Source organism: Arvicanthis niloticus, chromosome 15, assembly GCF_011762505.2.
Source record: "Arvicanthis niloticus isolate mArvNil1 chromosome 15, mArvNil1.pat.X, whole genome shotgun sequence".
NCBI classification, from domain to species: domain Eukaryota; kingdom Metazoa; phylum Chordata; class Mammalia; order Rodentia; family Muridae; genus Arvicanthis; species Arvicanthis niloticus.
In genome coordinates, this window is record NC_047672.1 from 27,716,591 (window position 1) to 27,731,486 (window position 14,896).

Here is a 14,896-nt window from a genome sequence, read left to right on the forward strand (position 1 = left end):
AACTCATTAGTTTCAAATGTCAACATCCCCCAAAGGGGAAACGAGGCTCAAGTTAATTGGGTTCAAGTAGATCAATACATACTAAGCAGTTTGGGGCTTTCTTGGAGATTAATCATTACCAGAAGGGAAATATACTTCAAGGTTGAAAAATATAACTAGAAAGGATCTTTGGGTTCAAATAATAAAGCATACCAAGAAAACAACCGAGGACTCCTCAGTACGAATCACTTTGATTGATTAAAGACGATATGGATGCATTCATGTAAACAGATGGTTTTGTAAAGGCCCGCTGCAGCAATTTCCAAACAATGTTCAGTTCCTAAAACTGATTTTAGCTAATTAAGCATCTTCAGTGAGGCTGACCAGATAGGATTGCATCATTTAAGATACCCTAAGCCATCACTCAAAATAGCCCTGGATTAAAAGCCACAAAGTCACGATTGGCAGATGCTCAGAATTAAACACTAGCCCCCAGCCACACACATTTGATGGTCTTCTGTATCTTCTCAGCAGAGACCAGCTGGATACTCCCCTACTGTCATCAGAGGAGGACCTCAGTCAGAGTCAAACATTTAGTGTCTTTCAGAAATTTTTTCTTAAAATAATCAACACTCATGGCAGATTCATCCCGGGCATATTCAGCATAATGAGCTCTTTCTTAATACAGAAGCCATTGCAATTTTTCATTCACACCCCATTCACTTTCCTTGAAGGCATGGGTCCTCCAAACCTTTCCCAAGGGGGAGCTGATTCTCCTCCACTCTGTTGATGAGGAAACTGGGTGCTGGAGAAGGGAATTCACTTGTTCAAGGCTACTTAGCCAAGAGATGACAGAACTGGAACTTGAAGCCAGGTCTGCCTTCAGTGTTTAGGTGAAGAGAGAGTATGTTAATCATCAGAAATAGGACATCTCTACACTAGAAGAGATAAAGAGTACCCAGGCTGGAAGCAACTCTTCCTCTTTAAATTTTAAGTGAACATTGGTCTAGACACGTGCATTTGATTTCTTGGCTATAGTATATATAGTATTATAGTGTATATATAGTATTATATATTATATTATATATATTATATATATTATAAGAACAAAGTGCAAAAAAATAAGAACAAAGTGCATCTAATTGCAGATAAAATGCCTTGCACTATGACTGATAATCTTACCTCAACAATAGTCAATTTGACAATTTCCTTGGACCCCAATCAAATATAGATACCTAGTTTCTAAATACTTTGGGTGGTTTGAATAAGAGTGGCCACCACAGGCTCACATACTTGAATACTTGGTCCCCAGTTGGTAAAACTGTTTGAAAAGGGTTAGGAGGTGTGGCCTTATGGCAGCTAGTATGTCACTGGTGGCAGGTTTTTAGGTTTCAAAAGATTCATGCAGTTCTCAATGCTTTTTATCTCTGTGCCTTGTGGTTGTGTCTCAAGATCTGAGCTTGCAGTGACTGCTCCAGCATTGCCTGCCTGCCTGCCTGCCTGCCTGCCTGCCTGCCTGCCTGCCTGCCTGCCCACCTGCTACACTTCTCCCGCTGTGATGGTTATAAACTCTAACCCTCAGAAACTGTAAACCCCAATTAAATGTTTTCATGTATAAATTGCTTTGGTTCTGATGTCTTATCACAGCAATAGAAAAGTAACTAAGATACTTGTTTTCAAAAATCCTAAAATCTCATTACACTCAATGTTGAGATCCAAATCCATTGTCTTCCTTGCACTGAGATAGCATTGCGTACAGGCTGATAAGACAAAAATAAATCGGATCCTGTATCAGTTTTGCTGGCTATAACACTGTAGATGTTATCTCTATAACTCAAACTTATCAATGCCAAAATAAAAATAAGAATGATGTTAGCAACTTCATGAAGTTGGTTTTAGTACCAAATGAGAACAAAATATGTTTTCAAAGTCTTTGCAAATTGCTAGCTATCCTATTCTAGGTGCTTTTGTGATAAGTTTCAGCTGAGTGGAAGATCTTAATAATCCATCTTTTTATGGCTAAGCAATAGTCAGATGTAAACAGAGTAAAAGAATTTTCAAATATAAATTTTTATGGTTTGGCAAGCATACACCTGTAAACGCTTAAACTATATTGTTCCTATAATTTTATTTTATTTGTTCTAACAAGTACAGCAAACAAGGACTTTTGCTAAGACTAATTTCTGATTAACCTCGCTGGCATAAAGCACTCAATTTTTATAGTGTATGTGGAGCAGGTAATAAGCATGGACATATGTAATTGCTTCTTAAGAAATATTTGTTTTCAATTTGGGCTCTGGAATAATGTAGAGAGCTAAATTATGTTATTTTAAATGGTCTTAGTCAGGTAAAATTCTCATGATCAGTAATAGATTAGGTAATAGAAGCATAGTTATAGAAACAAAATGAATTTTTAGAAGCATTAGACCTTAAATGCAATCATTTTTCTATAAAACACAATGAGGACAAAGACTATTATCAATCACAGTGCATTGTATTTTTCTGCAATTAGATCTACTTTGCTATTATATTATTTTTAATGTAGGATTTAATTCCATTTTTTATAACCAGGAAATAAAATGCATGTGTCCAAACTGATGCTAACTTAAAATGTAAACCCTTTCACCCATGTGTCTTTTTATCTTTATACATCTTTTTAAATGTCATGTTTAAGAAACACTATTTAAATATACATTTGCGGCTCTTGAGTCTATGTATGTAATCCACATATGTGGGTGTCATGCTCCATCTTTTTTTCCTTTATCCTGGTGATGAACTATAATTTTGAAATTTCCTTAACTCTAAAATATGTTTTGATCTGGTGTGTTTTCCCTTTGTCTGTCCAATTCTATCCTGGCTGCATCCCAGTTATTTGCCTTGAACATTCAATTATATACAGATCAAATCAGTCTCTTGACTCAGGAAAGGCCAAGCAGAAAAGGTACCAGCCAGCTTCATCCTCAAAAAAAAAAAAAAAAAAAAATTTGGCCATGAAAACAGACTTAGTATGTTCCTTGTCTAAAAGCAGAGATGCCAAGTGCACATAAGCAAATATCTATGTGTATGTTCATTTATTCATTCATTCATCTCCATTCCCAAGTTGGCCTCTCACTAGCTTTGACTTAACTTCTCTGTGTGCTTCTAGATCTGTAAAATATAGAAAATCATTGAATCTGTTCTATAGGATCATTGTAATAAGTTGTTGAGTTAACATGTATGAAGTATTTTTTAAATGTCTGGCACATAGTACATGCCCGATGTGTTTCTAGTTTGTAGCAACTGCTGTCATTGGTTTATTAGTCATTCCATATTTACTGGTCTCTGCTAGTGTTGTGATGCCAGGCATTATAGAAGATCACTGAGCAAAGGAACACAGAAAGTCTTCATGGAATCTACAGAATCTACATGAAGCAGGTAATTTCACTGATGTATGAAGAGAGAGAAGCATGTACAAATATGATATAAATACCTAAAAGATGACTATCTTCATTTTTAAAAAAAGTCTTGGTGACCAGCAGGAAATCCTTACAAAATCTGGCTTATCAACACCTCCTCATAGAGTGTGAAGAAAAGATCACACGATTCATGAGACTCATGAGTCCCCCAGGCTCCACAAACATATCATGAGGCCCTTCTCTATGAGATCTCAATTGCCACTGTATAAGAGGCAAACATCTGTAGGAGCTCTCTGGTGGAAGTTTTGGGGTCACTTAAGTATACTATCATATCATCTGCAAATAGTGAAATTTCGACTTCTTCCTTTCCTATCTGTATTCCTTTAACTTCTTTTTGTTGTCTAATTGTTCTAACTAGGACTTCCAGTACTATATTGAATAGGTAGGGAGAGAGTGGGCAGCCTTCTCTAGTCCCTGATTTTAGTGGGATTGCTTCAAGTTTCTCTCCAGAAAGTGCATGCTGACAGGAGCCTGATATAGCTGTCTCCTTAGAGGTCTGCCAGAGCCTGACATATACAGAGGTGGATGCTCACAGCTAGCCATTGAACTGATCAAGAGGCTCATAATGGAGGAGTTAGAGAGAAGACTGAAGGAGCTGAAGGGGTTTGCGGGCCCCATGAGGAGAGCAACAATACCAATCAACCAGAGCTCCCAGGGTCTAAACCACCAACCAGCCTGGGAGCAAATAGGGAGGGACCCATGGCTCCAGCTGTATATATAGGGGAGGATGGCCTTGTCAGACATAGGTAGGAGAGGAGATCCTTGGTCCCATGAAGGCTGGACGCGGAGTATGGGGGAATTCGAGGATGGGGAGGTAGGAGTGGCGAGTGGGTGAGGGCACATCCTCATGGAAACAGGAGGAGGCGGTGATGGGATAAGAAGTTCCTTGGTGGGGGCGGGGTGTGGAAATGGGGAAAGAGGATAACATCTGAAATGTAAATAAATTATACAATAAAAATTTTTTTAAAAAAGAGGCAAACAATTGGCTGAGGTGAGACTTTCTAGTAACAACCCATGTGTCACTCTGTGGACTTTGGAGTAGCCTAGATGCTTGTAAGTCAAGCTGGACTTGGATGGAATTTGGTTTTTCTTTCTATCTCCCAGGCCTCTCTCTGAGATGACTAGATGTAATCTAAGCTCCTTATCCCGGATCCTTTCCAACTTTACTCCTGGATGACTCCATTCCAGATGCACTGTCTTCAAACACATCACAATAGTTCCCAGCTCCCATCTTCATGCATCCGAGCTCACCCATCACTAGGCCTTCGTAGATCAGGTATTTGTTCTTCTCCTTCTATCTCACTCTAAAATACTTCCCCATTAGAGAAGCCCTCCCTAGTTTCTCATTTTAAAGAAGCCTCTTCTGTTAGTTAGGGTTTCTATTGCTGTGATTAAACACCATGACCAAAAGCAACTTGGTAGGTTAAAGGTTTATTTCATCTTATGCTGCTAGATAGCAGTCTATTAATGGGAGAAGTCCAAACAAGAACTCAAGCAAGGCAGGAACCTGCAGGCAGGAACTGATGCAGATGCCATGGAGAGGTGCTGTTCATTGGCTTGTTCCGTTGGGACTTGCTCAGAGTGCTTTCTTATAGCATCCAGGACCATCACCCCAGAGTGGTACAGCCACAGTAAGCTGAGCCCTCCCTCCCACATCAATCATCAATCAAGAAAACACACCATAGGCTTGCCCATAGACCAATATGGCTTCTCAACATAGGTTCACTCTTCCAAAATGACTCTAGCTTGTATGGAGGTGACCTAAAACTACCCAGCATAATTTTCCCACCACTCTCAGCAGTAGCCCTGCCCAATAGGACTTCCCATGGTAACAGAAATATACCAGAATCACCCCTGTTCTACACAGTGGCCATAAGCCAAACCAGAGATCTCAAAATGTGGATATGCTTGCTGAAAAACTAAAATGTTATCTTGGTTTATTTTGATTAATTTTTTTAAGTAGGCATGTGTACCTGGAAGCAGAACATCTCAATCACATCACATGTTCAGTCTCCTCAGAACAAAAATTAAACTACCTGGAGTTATCATGTTCACTTCTGACCCAGGTCCCATGAAGATACAGACCTGGTCTACCTAGGAAAGGTAGAACACACATTGAAGGAAGTATACAGATTATCCATTTTTTCATAACAAACTACAACAAACTCAGAAACTTAAAGCAACACAATTGCTACCTTGCAGTATCTGTGGGTCTGGAATCCTAGGCACTTAGTGGGTGTCATTTCAATATATCTCAAAAGTCTCCAAAGTGTTGAGCAGATCCGAGGTTTCATCAGAAAGCTTGATTGAGGAAGGGCATACTTCCACCTCACATGGTTGTTGACAGTTCAGATCTTCAATGACTGTCCCACTGAGGTCTTCTATTCCTGCCTGGCTAGGAGCTGGCTTAAGCTCTTTGCTACTGCAACATGGCAGGTCTTTTCATGACAGCTTACTTCTTCAACAAGTGCATGAAAGGAAGGAAGTGACTTATTAACAGGATAGAGATTATAGTCTCCTGTAAACTAATTATGGCAGTGCACCTCTTCACTTGGGCTGCATTGTACTGATTCCTAACAGGTCACTGGGCCAGCTCCATCTTGAATGAGGGAACCACTCAAAGGCAAGACTACCTGGAGGCTATGTTCATGAGAGGAGGGTCCATTTTAGAAATCTGTTTAGCACCAGCTGTCCCAAAGTACGTGTGTTGAATGAAGAAATGAACAGATTAATAAAGGAATACCCTGGCCTATCCTACATGAGCAGTGGTTCTCACGTAGTACTTTATCTTCTCATTTATTCAGAATAGATAAGACAGAGGATCTTACCCAGTACAATCTAAAAACTGGGTGGTGGGAGGGAGCAGTTCCTAGCAAAGTAGGGAGATCTTTATTGACAACTATTAATTGAATAGTCCCTGGTGTCAAAATGTTTGGATTCAACTATGCTTTGTTTATAGCTGTACATTCAATGAGTTAATGAATGTGATAAACACCGAATCATGCCTGGCACATAGTAGGCCCTCAAGGATCATTGACTATTGTTAATATTACTAGGGTTATGGCTAAATTTAGTGTTTAAAATTACTTTTCTGATTCTATTACTGTTAAAGTAACTTTGCCAAACATGATCATATCCCTCTGGGTTCTTAGAAACAATACAACCTAACTCCAGTTGCCTTAAGAATAAACAAACAAACATAAAAATACATGAAATGTATTTTAAACAAGGAGGCCTCAGAACTCCTGTGAGAGCCGGACAGAGGGGGGATGAATCTCCCACTCTTGCCACCATCACCTCAGAACTTCAGACTTAAGACTTTCTCCAGCAACGCCCTGGTCCCACGCAGCCAGCAACCACTGCTTCCCATTGCACTTCTCTCAGTGCCCACATCACTGGCTCCATCAGACTCACATGGTCCACTAGCCGAACAGAAGCTGGAAGAGCAAGTAGCTGGCATTTTGGCATTCCTTGGCTACAGACAAGCTTGCTTTCTTCAGTTTCAAAATTTCAAAAGCATAATTTCAAAACATAAAATAGCAAATGTCCACCATAGTGGCCAGTAATGATTTCTTCTTGATGAGCATGTTTTTTTTTTTTTCTAAGACTAAGTAGTAAACATTCATTAAGTTCCTGAAGAGTTCTCTCAGAGATTTACATCCATCATTATCTTCCTTTTCTAAGTCTAAATGGTAATTATGGAGCTAGAATAAAAGAGTGGTCAAAATATGGCTTGTTGAACTGATTTTCTTCACCAGAAAAATCACCATGACACCATTTCTCCACCAAGCCTCCTGCCTTCTCATCACCTAAGGCTCTTTTACACTTTACATAGTAATTATACATATTTGTGGAACACTGAGCGATGCTTTAATGCATGCATACATTGCATAATGATATAATCAGAGTGTTCAGTGTATCATTCACCTCAAATGTTTTACTTCATTACAATAGAAGCATTCAAATCCCCCGTTCTGGTTATTTTGGAATATACAGTTGCCTCCTCCTGAGAGGAAGTTCAAAATCTTATCATCTGGATGTGTTTCATTGTCTCACTTTCCTGAGAGATCAGATACTTCAGAATGGGTGGCTCCAGCCTGTGTGGGTGGCCCCAGCCTGTGTGGGTGGCACCAGGGAACACCTTCTCAAGGAATATCTCCTCAGAATGCTACAGAAATTACTTCAGATGCCACAGCCAAAGACAAATGGTCTTTCAAAAATTATAACACCATTTTCCATATCTAGGGACAGCTACATTGCTTATAAAAGCTGGAAACTTGAGAAATTTTTGCTTCAGTTACTATTTTATTGCTAGTATTTTAACAATCTGGGATTTTTTTTCTCCAAACCCCATTTCTTTGAGGTCATGTTCCTCAGTTTTGTCCTGATGTTCCTCAACTGCAGAACAGTGCTCAATGAGTATATCTTTGGCAATTTGAACTCATTGCCTTAAAACCATACATTCAGCCTCCATATCTAAATGGTCCCACATCCTCAGATTCAACCAACTCTTGATCAAAACATATTTTTTAAAAAATGACTGTATTGAGGGGCCAGCAAAATAGCTCAGGGTGTGCAAACACAAAGACCAGAGTTCTGATCTCCAGAACCACATAAAAGCCAGCCAGACATGGTGGCCTGTCTGTAACTCCAGCACAAGCTAGGTAGATCAACTGGCGGAAACAATGAGTCCAAGTTCAATGAGAGAGACTGCCTCAATATACAAAGTAGAGAACAATGGAGACAGAAACACAAAGTCAACTTTGGATCTCCACACATGTGCATGCATATACACCTGTGAACATACACACATGGAAACACACAGAGATGCAGGCATACTACACACACACACACACACACACACACACACTGTAATACATGCACAGATTTCTTTTCACTATTCCCTTACCAATATGCTTTTAAGAACTGTTTAGACTAAATTTTTATTGTATTAGTTATTATAAGTAATCTAGCAGGCATGTGAAACCTGAGGGACACAGTTATATGAAACTTAAAAGGTTTAAGTATTAATGTGGTACAAGACAAAAATTGTAAATGTACTTAAAATATTATAGGAGTGTTTTGTTTTGTTTTGTTTTGTGGGGAAGGGGTTGCAATTTCTATAACTCATTTGTGCATTGTTCTCAAGCATGAACTTCAAGATGATGATCTCATGATTTGATGTCAAAAGCTTGGGCATGTCTGGAAAAAAAAAGGGAAGGACCCACTTGGGGAAGTCTGACTGTTATGACATTTTTATATAAAGGACTGGAGCATGCATGTATTTTGTTATCTGCAGGAGGTTTGAAACCAACAGCCTACAATTACTGAGTACTGTACTTTAATAGTTGAAGGGGATATTGAGATACAATCTATGTATCAGCAGATATACTCAAGGCATGCTGCCTTGGCTACTTAATTCAATTTCATTTGCTTTAAATAATGGTTCTCAACCACCAGTAATTCTGCCCATTGGAGGACAATAGCTAATGTCTGGGGATGAGAGACAATGCCCCTGACAGCGAGTGAGTAGAGCTAGCAATGTTGTTAAACACCATGCAATGTCTATAGCAGCTCCTTGCAACAACATAATTCATTCTCCTTAAAATGCTGATGATGCCTCTAGATTCACCTTCCTTAGCCCACAATAGTTCCTATTCTTGGCATATGTGTGTGTGTGTGTGTGTGTGTGTGTGTGTGTGTGTGTGTAATCTTCCAGCTCTCAGGTCTACTAAGACACAAAATTGATCCTGAGTGTTCACTTCACCCCAGACCACATCTTCCAGCCTGGACTAAGAGAAGTGAAAGCGTCCTCTGATCTCTTCTGAAAATTCTGAAACTTTTGTATTTGTTATGTGCATTAGAACCTGAACAGCAAACTCAACCCCTGTTTCCACTACCCCTTGCTTGTCTGGCCCACATTTTCCTACTATAGTCCAAAAGCCAAGATGAACATTCACCATCACCACCTGTAGCTTTGCAAATTGAAAGATCCCTATTTGTTTTACTTCCATACCTGCAAGATGACATATGAAGACAGGCTACCTTGGGTACTACAGGCATGGTGTTCAGGTAAAACAGTATAAGAACAGCTGACAGTCTTTAAAGAATAGAGTATGTTTTTATCATTATTATTTCCCTTCTTCCTGTCCATAGTCTTCTCCCTTAATGATAATATATCTGAGCTTGTGTAACAAGTACGTTGCAAAGCATACCAGTCAAGTACTTGCTTGACGCACTACAACCACTTATTATAGCAGCCATTATTTATTTCACCTGGCCTACCCTTACGAACAGTAAATCTCATCAGTCATGTCTAGAAGAGTAGAGAACTAGTTATTATACAATTGGGCCTTCTTCAGATTTACCAGAAAAAAATATATAGTTTGTTTAGAATTTTTCTCTATGATGCCTAGGAATAAAAAATAAAATAAATCACCATAAAATAAATGTATTTCTCAGAAAAACAATATTATGGCTTGTGGGTGAGCAAAATGTTTATAACAGATTGATCTAAGAAAGAATAAACAGAAAAGAACACACTTCTATATTATTTAAAACACAAATATAATGTTCCTGGCTATATACAGTCACTATAAATGTATTGTACACACTGATGCATATTTTCCTTTTTTTAATATTTATGGGACTTTATTGGTATTTTGGACAGTTTACTTTATGGAAACAAAACTCATGGAAATTTGAATTGATATCTTGTTTCCCTATTAATAAACTTCTCAAAAGCTCATAAAAACCTATAAACTCTTCCACGGAACACTGCAACTCACATCCAGAGTTCACTGAAGAATCGAAGGACTTGAGAATTTCCCAAGGAACTTCATTTTCTCCATGGTTATTGTCCTATAGCATTGAGTAGGAAAAGAAATCATGGAAGAGACTTGATACAGTCATAAACGGAATTTGAGAGGGTGGAGGGGGAGGGAGAGGGAGAGGAGAAGGGGAAAGAGCAAGAGCGGGAGCTGGGGCAAGCAAGAGTGAGCTGGAGAGAGAGGGGGGGGAGAGAGAGAGAGAGAGAGAGAGAGAGAGAGAGAGAGAGAGAGAGAGAGAATATGCAACCAGAGTCGTCCTCCACGAGAAGGTATTGACCAGCTGACAGTAAAGCAGCCAGCATCATGGAGTGCAGTTCTTCTCATCACCTCATAGGGATCCTGGGTTACCTCCCAGAACAGGAAGCATGGAAGGCTGCTCAATACACTGTGGAATGTCATAAAGTCGTTGTTTTAATAGCTGAGTAGTATTCCATTGTATAAATGTACCACATTTTCAGTATCCATTTCTCTGTTGAGGGACATCTTTGTAGGCAAATGAATGGAACTTGAAAATATCATCCTAAGTGAGGTAAGCCAGTCACAAAAGAGCAAATATGGCATTTACTCACTGATAAGTGGATACTAGCCCCAAAGCTCAGAATACCCAAGATAAAATTCACAGACCACATGAAGCTCAAGAAGAAGGAAGACCAAAGTGTGGATGCTTCAGTGCTTCTTAAAAGCGGGGAACAAAATACTCACAGGAGGAAATATGGAGACAAAGTGTTGAGCAGAGACTGATGGAAAGGCCATCCAGAGACTGCCCCACCTGGGGATCCATCCCATATACAGACAACAAACATGGATGCTATTGCAGATGCCAGGAAGTGCTTGCTAATGAGAACCTGATATGGCTTTCTCCTGAGAGGCTCTGCCAGAGCCTGACAAATACAGAGGCAGCTGATTGCAGCCAACCATTTAACAGAGTGTGGGGTCCCCAATGGAGGAGTTGGAGAAGGGACTGAAGGAGCTGGTGGGGGGGTGCAGCCCTGTGTGGGGAGCAACAGTATCAACTGGCCAGACCCCCCTCCATAGAGCTCCTGGGGACTGGACCACCAACCAAAGAGTACACATGGAGGAACCCATGGCTCCAGCCACATACGTGGCAGAGGATGGCCTTGTTGGACATCAGTGGGAGGAGAGGCCCTTGGTCCTATGGGGGTTCGATGCCCCAGTGTAGGGGGATGCCAGGGCGAGAAGGCAGAGTGGGTGGGTGGGTGGGTGGAGAGCACCATCATAGAGGCAGGGGGATGGGATGGGGAGTTTTCAGAGGGAAGACATGGAAGGGGGATAATATTTGAAATGTAAAGAAAATATCCAATAAAAGAAAAAAAAGAATCTATGGAATGGATGAGTCTATTCAGAACAAGGTGAATTACAGTATTAATTGCCCAGTTACACACATTAATGTCTATTTGTTTACATTTCCTAGTACCTTATATATCAATTTTTCAAAATATGGTTTCCCTACCACATATGTATTCTTCAGTAAGTAAATTAAAGAAAGACATTAAAGAACATTGTTGTCAAGAAAGTTATAGACGTATATGGTTTGATGTGTGTAAGTTGAATAGAAAGTCTACTTCCCTCCAACTTCAGGTTTGTTTGGGGAAGTCAGTCCTGATTCATCTGAGCAGCTTCACCCTGTCTGTATACTGCTGTGTGATCAGGGAATCATGAAGGGAGATGGTTGTTTAAAAATACTCATGGGATATTTCAGCTTCTTTAAAGAGACATTTAGTTGTGTCAATTCAGTGTAACAAATGTTGCCAGCTCCAAAAACTCGAGACTCAGTCCATCTGTCTAAGGTAGTTCTTCAGGAGTCCATTTCAACCACCACTGTCAACTGAATAAAGCAGCTTAACATTTGGCTTTTTAGTTGTTTACCTTTTAAGTTTAGGAATGCAAATTTAACATTTCAGAGATAACTTATCCCACCCTAGATTTTACTCAAAATTAAGGCACCAGCCAAGGCTAATGGTGGTACCTATGTGATTCCAATCAGGTGTGTGGGTTAATAACGTGGAAAATAGCTTGCTTTATCTTATATTTTTTGTCTAAAGCAATAATACATTTAGATCTGTATTAATTACTTTTATGCTGTTGTGATAAAATACCTGACCATAAGCAACACATAAAAGAAAGAGTTTATTCTGGTTTGGAGTTCCAGAAACGGAGTCTGTAACAATAAGGAAAGAAATCATGGCAGCAGGTGTCCAGAGCAGGAAGTTGGATGATCATATTTTGAAATAAAGGAAGCCAAACAAAGTAGAAGTGTAATGAGGCTACATACTCTTAAAACTGTCCCCAGTAATGCACTTCCTCCAGCAACACTCTGCATCCTAAATGTTCCAGAACCTCCTACAGCACCACCAACTAAAGATCAGCTGTTCAAATACCTAAATCAATAGAGCACATTTCCCATCCAAACCACTTTGGCTCTTCATAAAACATAAAATTACAAAACTACTAGATGATCAAGACACTAAGTCTACATAATAATATACATGGCTTAAAAAGAATTTCAGGTAAATGGGAAATGGAACATTGCACTCACAGTACATGGACTTGGTACATGGTCTTGGTGCTATTTCAGCACGGTGGTTGCTCCCACTATGTTGGAAGGGTATTAATAATACTTTATATGTGTGTGTTTCTTCTTATAACAGCTCAGCAGCTCCAAATTATCTTCACAACTTTCCTGGACGCTTAACTTACCCACTTCTATTATCAGAAACAACCCAATCCATGATTCTATCAAGCCTATGCCTACCTTGACCTTTGTGATTGCTGTTCCATCTGCTGGAGCTTTCTGCTGAATGGGTGAATTGTTTTTTGTCTCACCTTAGACGTTCCCTCTCTGACAACCCTTCTTTGAATAATCTACATAGCTAATGTTGGCCTCCCACAAACAACATTCTTTAAAAAAAAAAATTCCTTATGTTTAGTTTCTAAATACCTAATAAGAAAACTGGCTATGGGACCTTGATCCATATGAAGAAAAAACTGCTGGTATACTATTAACTTAAATTCTTGTTGTTTCTGTAACATTTTTTTAATAGTCAACTAAATCCACTATGGTTTTCTTTATTGTTTCTTTTTTCTCTTATTTAAGATATATTCCTTTGCATACAGTGTATCCTGATTATAGTTCTCTCTCTCTCTCTCTCTCTCTCTCTCTCTCTCTCTCTCTCTCTCTCTCTCTCTCCTTCTCTCAGTTTCTCTCTACCTCCACTTCCCTCCAGATAGTCTTCCCTTTTGTCTCTCATTAGAAAGAACAGGTTTCTAAGAGCTAACAACCAAACATGACAAAATAAAATATAATAAGATGAAGCAAACTCTATCATATTGAAGTTGGACATGGCAATCCAACAGGAGGAAAAGAGCCCCAGGAGCAGGCAAAAGAGTCAGAGAGCCATTTTTTCTTATAGTCAAAAGTACCATAAAAATACTATAGCTAATAATATAGCTAATAGCTATAACATGTATGCATGGGACCTGGACCTGATATCAACCCCATAGGCCTTGTGCTTGATGCTTCTGTCCTTGTGAGTTTATGTGCCCTTTGCTTAATTGATTCAGAGAGCCTGTTCTCTTGGTGTCTTGGTGTCCTCTATCTCCTCTGGCTCTTACAATCATTCCACTTTATCTTCAGCAGGATTCCCTAAGCTCAGAGGGGACAGATTTGATGGAGACCTCCAATTTAGACTCTCTACATAAAGTCTGGTTGATAACCACAGCCTCTTAAGCTTCATCATAACACTTAATCTGAGCTGAATTATCTCACTAATTTATTTGCTTATTCTCTGTTTCCTCCCTGAGAGGGGGGTTTGTCTTCATTGTTGTTCTATTGCTGTGAAGAGACACCATGACCAAGGCAACTTTTATAAAAGAAAGCATTTAATTGATGGCTTCAGAGGGATAGTTATGGTCATCATTGCAGGAAGCCCTGGAGCAATAGCTGAGAACTCTAGGCAGCAGGCATGAGTCAGGGGTGGGGAGAAGCTTGGAAGCTTGGAATGGGCTTTTGAAACCTACTTCCAATGACACACCTCCTCCAACAAGGCCACATCCACTACAAAAGGCCACACCTCTTAATCCTTCCCAAACAGTCTCACTGGGAGTCAAGCATTCAAACATATGAGCCTGGAAGGGCAAGGTAGAGCTGCTGTACTGGCTAGTTTTACATCAACCTGACAAAAGCTAGAGTCATCAAAAGGAACCTCATTTGGAAAAATCTCTCCATATTCCCACTATAGGCAAGTCTATAGGACATTTTCTTAATTAGTGCTTGATCAGAGAATGTTAGCCCATTGTGGGTGCATGCAAAAGAGTCAGGGAGCCACTTGTTCTTACGGTCAGAAGTACCATAAAAATACTAAGCTGATAGCTAGAACATGTATGCATGGGACCTGATGTCAACCCCATGGGATGATGGCCCTGGGTTCTATAAAAGAGCATGCTGAGCAAGCCAGGGGAAACAAGCCAATAAACAGCACTCTTCCATTTCCTCTACATCACCTCCTGTCTCCAGATTCCTGCCTTGTTCAAGTTCCTGTCCTGCCTTCCTTCAATCATCAATGAAGGCGATGAGGAAACATAAGCTAAATAAATTCTTTTCTCCCCAAGTTG